Genomic DNA, 5,609 nt, shown 5'->3' with positions numbered 1-5,609 from the left:
CTAAATCACACCCCAAGAATGGGAGTTTTTAGCCACACATCAAGATATAAGAAATTATACCTAACATGATAATGAAATCAACTGGGTATAAGAAATTAAGCCTTGAATTAAGCAAAGAAATATGAATAGAGAAGACCCACTTCCAACTTGGAGAAGAAGAACTCCTTTCTTCAAGTTTCCACAAAACCCTCTCCAACTTGAGAGAAAAATACAGAAAAATACTATAGACTAATAATAATTTTTACTCTAAAATGTTCTATCCTTAAAAATGTTCCTTTAACTAGTATTTATAGTTTTCACAGATTGTACTACGGAGGATTGTTCTTAGTCGAGATCGCCGATGTACTCGGCGATCCTTTTTTTGGTCAGCTCATCGCCTTCAGTGTCTTGCCTTTAGCATCCTCGCATTCTGGATCATTGGGCGGTACAGTACTGCTTCGCGGAACTAATCGGTGACTCGCCGACTGCTCCTTTCCTCGCCTTTTGATCCACTTCCTTCAAGGCTTCGCATACTGGAACGAAGGGTGGTTCATGTCATTTTGGCGACTCGCCAAGTTGAACTCGACGATCCGCAGGATTCAATTTCTTGTTCTTTTCAGCCCTATTTGCTCCGTTTTGCGCCTAAGTGTCCATGCTTCCACTAAAACTTCAAATATCTGAAACTTCAGCATTTTAATAAGGTATTGAGATAAAACAAGCATTCAAGGACACTATTTTCATTAAAATAAAGCCCTAAATGAGTCCAATTTGTGGACCTATCAACACCCCCAACTGAAACTTTTGCTTGTCCTCAAGCAAACTCAAGTTCAGCCGTTAAAAAATGGTGCCTCAAACAGTGCTACAGAAGACTAAATCTTGAATGCACACAACAAGACTTAATTTACTTATGCAAGGATCAATTGTGTACTCAAAGATTCAAATTGTGACACACCATCACCAAAGATTCTCATGCTCGCAATACTTGCTACTTGTGCAAGTTCAAGCTCAACAAAAATATCTAAATTCCCTCGCACAAAGAATGATTGCATATTCACACACAGATATGTGTCAATTTAAGATCAAGAATCAGATACAATGCTCACACTCAAAAAGAGGAACACAATGCATGTTTTCACCCATAGATTTGCTTTTATTTTCCAATTGACTTTCGATCCAGCTTACTCAAGATCAAAAAGGTCTTTCTAAGGTTTGTAACGAGGCTGAGTGCAAAGGTATGGTCATTTAGGCTTAGTGACTTTTTCCTCGTGAGATGTGGTATTCTCAAAGCATTCCCTTCTTTTCCTTTATCACTTCATTTTCTAGTGCTTTTAAGTCAGTTTGTTAATCACTCCCCATGAATTGCTTGGAACCCCAATATCCTTTGTACTTTATTCCACAACTTTCTTTTTCAATCTCCTTTTTTTTTTGGAGGGCTCCATTGTTCTGCAACATGGGTAAAGGGGGACTTCTTGTAGCACTTCTTGACTTCTCCTTTTCCATTTCACCACACCCCCAACTTAGGAATTTTGTCCTAAGTTGGTTATTCACTAAACCACAAATCAAGAGGATTATAGGTAGAGGATTAAGTAAGGTCTAGGGTTTATCAAGGTTCTTCCAAACAAAGGTAAGGCTCAAATGTGTTCAAAAGAGTTTCACACGCTCACAGGTAGGTCACAAAAAGAGGTATATGTCAAATCGGCTCACACTCTTTAAAATTGCCTAAGATCATATCAAGAGTACACCTTTCTAAATCAATCAGACTAACAGGGAAAATTCTAGGTTTATTCATGCATGGTTCAAAGTAAGCTAATCACACAAGGCATCGATACTTCAGTCAAGCAAGACTAGACATGTTCACTAGCGATCAACGGTCCTCACAAGAAAATCAATTCGATAAATGGCTAGTCACAACGAGATTCAAAGAGTGCACATATTGTCTATGTAACTTCATTTGGCCTCGTCGTAGCCGTGCATTCATGTTTGTTCAAATGAGAGCACTATTCAAGTCATCGGTTTCGATATTGATCAAAATCGAGACTTAATTTTTTGCAAAAGAACAGCCATTTTCAAAACAAGAGGTGGCGAAATTTTTTTGAAAGGATCAAAATTATTTTGCAATTAAAACAACAGGAGCCATAAGCTCAAACATCCACAAAAAAAAGTATTTAAAACACAACTTAAAGCAGACAACCCAAATACTTACAAAACAAAACATGAATGTCAACACAAAAGGTGTGGGCCTCACCCCACCACAAGTAAAGAGCGTTTGTCCTCAAATGCAAGTAATAAGTGTTAAATGGGAATTGATAAAGTAAACCAGTTGACCCAGAGATATTTTGATCAACTAGTCGCAAATAAGGCTAGATCTCATCAAAAATAACTCGGGGTGTTGAAAGACCAACCTTGTGTGAAGATGCTCGGCTGCCATGCAATCCACAACTGAGTACAATTTAGCAACGCGAAAACTCTAATAATACATGAAATATAAAACTAGCGTGCAAGTGTGAGTTAGGGCGTATGAAAATGTGAGGTAAGCAGTAAATCGGACACTTTGAAACCTTTCCTTGGAGGACTTTCCAGTTATCTCCTATTCAGTGACATTAATTATACTAGCCTGTTCAGTCGGTGGTACGCCGAATATTTAGCTTCCTCGCGAAATATTACAGGACCTCTGGTTGCAGGTGAGTCCGAACGGCGGTTTGCATTGTGCTCGCCTACAAGGTCGGCGATTCGCCGCTAATTTTTTTTACATATGCCGAGTTTTACAGACTCCAAACCTAGACTGGGAGAGTTCAAACGGCAGTTAATAGTTTGATCGCCAAATCAGTCCGCGGTTTGCCAAAGATGTCATGAGCTTGCCGATTCTTTCTTCGTGTCGCTGAATGGACTTGTGGTGCGCCTATTTGCATTGTTCGTTCACTATCCACACTTCTATCTGCAAAATTGACACATTATTATTTTATCAAACAGATGTAATTAGTAAGAATCTTGGGTTGCCTCCCAATAAGCACCTTATTTAACGTCGTGGCTCGTAGGAATACTATCAAGCATCCTCCAGATACAATTCTTCAACTAAAGCGATATCCTAGCAGTCCCCAAGGTATAACTTCAAACGCTATCCGTTAACTTTAAATGGGGGTCCCTCTTTACCTTAAACTTCTATGGCACCATTGGTGAACACTCGTGTCACTCTGAAAGGCCCAGACCATTTGGATTTTAGCTTCCCTGGGAATAGCCTTAGTCGTGAGTTGTATAATAACACCCAATCTCCCACATTAAATTCCCTCTGGACTATCCTTGTGTCGTGCTATTTCTTCATTTTCTCTTTGTAAATGGCTGAGCTGTCGTAAGATCTGAGCCTGAACTTATCTATTTCATTCAACTGGTCCAACCTCTCCCTTGAAGCCTTTGTCCAATCTAAATTCAGAGCTTTCAATGACCATAAGGCTTTGTGTTCTAGCTCAACAGGTAAATGGCATGATTACCAAAAACTAGCTGATATGGGGACATTCCTATAGGTGTCTTATAAGCAGTCTGATATGCCCACAGGGCATCATCAAGCTTTCTAGACTAGTCGGTTATGCTGCCGTTTACTGTCTTGGATAAAATGCTTCTGATCTCATGATTTGACACCTCAACTTGTCCGCTCATTTGGGGTGATATGGAGTGGCGACCTTGTGTTTTACTCCATATTTGCTCAATGCACTGGAAAACCACTTGTTGCAAAAATGTGATCCTCCATCATTAATGATTGCTCTTGGAGTGCCAAACCGTGCAAAGATGTAGCATTTCAAAAATTGAACAACACTTCTTCCTTCATTATTCGGGAGTGCGACAGCCTCCACCCATTTGGACACATAGTCCACAGCTACTAAGATATACTTGTTTCCAAACGAGCTGATAAATGGGCCCATGAAATTAATTCCCTACACATCGAATAGTTCAATTTCCAAAATAGGTGTAAGGGGTAACTCGTGTCTTCTTGACACTCCGCCTTGCTGTTGACATTGAGGACATCTCTTTGCAAAATCGTGGGCATCTTTGTAAAGAGAAGGCATAGAGGATCTCTGTTGATTCTTCTTCTGGAACACACCTTCTTATGACATGATCAACACATTCCTGAAATAAGTATGGCTCATCCCAGAAGTATCTTTTAACATCAAATAGGAACCTCTTTCGTTGGTAAGAGTTTAACTCATCGGGAATCAACTCACATACGATGTAGTTGCAAAGTCAGCATACCATGGCACGTGTGTGAGTGACAGTGCGAATATCTGCTCGTCTGGGAATGAGTCATTTATTTCCTTTTCCTGCTCAGTACCTGCTTTACTCTCTAACCGCGATAGGTGATTTGCAACTTGATTCTCGCAACCTTTTCGATCTTTCACCTCAAAATTGAATTCTTGCAAGAGTAGCACCCATCTTATCAGTCTTAGCTTTGCATCCTTTTTTGCCATGAGGTATCAGAGTGCTGCATGGTCTGTATGAACAACTACTTTAGTGCCTAACAAGTATGCCCGGAACTTCGAAAGCATAAACCACTGCTAGCAACTCTTGTTCAGTGACTGTGTAATTTCACTGTGCACTATTTAGAGTCTTGCTTGCGTAATAAATTGGGTGAGATAGTTTGGTATGCTTTTTTCCCAATACTACACTTAATGCCATCCCACTTGCATCACACATTACTTCGAATGGTTCTGACCAATTGGGGCTGATGATAATTGGTGTGGATATCAATTTCTCCTTCAAACATATAAATGCTACCATACAAGCGTCATCAAAGTAGAATTTCACTTCCTTCTCTAAGATTTTGCATAGCGGTTGTGCAATCTTTGAGAAATCCTTAATGAATCTCCGGTAGAAGCCTGCATGGCCCAAGAAACTGCGAATCCCCTTTACTGAGATCGGTGGTGGTAGTTTCTCAATAATCTCAATTTTTGCTTTGTCAACTTCCAGCCTTTGTTGCGACACTTTATGCCCAAAAACAATGCCTTCTTTCACCATGAAATGACATTTCTCCCAATTTAAGACTAGATTAGTTTCCACACACCTTTGGAGCACTCGCTCTAAATGTGTCAAGCATTCTTCAAATGTATCCCCCACAACTGAGAAATCATCCATGAAGACTTCCAGAGAGTCCTCAACCATATCCGCAAAGATGGACAACATGCATCGTTGAAAAGTTGTCGGTGCATTACAAAGTCCGAATAGCATCCTTTTGAATGCAAAGGTCCCATAAGGGCATGTGAAAGTGGTTTTATCTTGATCTTCTGGTGCGATAGATATCTAGTTGTATATAGAGTATCCATCCAAAAAAACAATACCACCATCTTTCTGATAACCTGTCAAGCATCTGGTCCATGAAGGGCATTGGAAAATGGTCCTTTGCAGTCCATGAATTTAGCTTTCGATAATCCATGCACACCCCCCATCCCGTTAAAGGTCTAGTTGGCACAAGCTCTCCTTTAGCATTTGGGACTACTGTTATGCCACCTTTTTTTGGTACGCATTGCACTGGGCTAACCCATTTGATGCCTGAAATCGGATATATTACTCCTGCATCAAGCCACTTGATGATCTCCTTTTTTACTACCTCTTCCAGCGGGGGGTCCAACCTTCGTTGATGCTCC

Source organism: Solanum tuberosum, unplaced genomic scaffold (assembly GCF_000226075.1).
Source record: "Solanum tuberosum cultivar DM 1-3 516 R44 unplaced genomic scaffold, SolTub_3.0 scf00023, whole genome shotgun sequence".
Classification (NCBI taxonomy): Eukaryota; Viridiplantae; Streptophyta; class Magnoliopsida; order Solanales; family Solanaceae; genus Solanum; species Solanum tuberosum.
Note: the sequence above shows the minus strand (reverse complement) of the source record.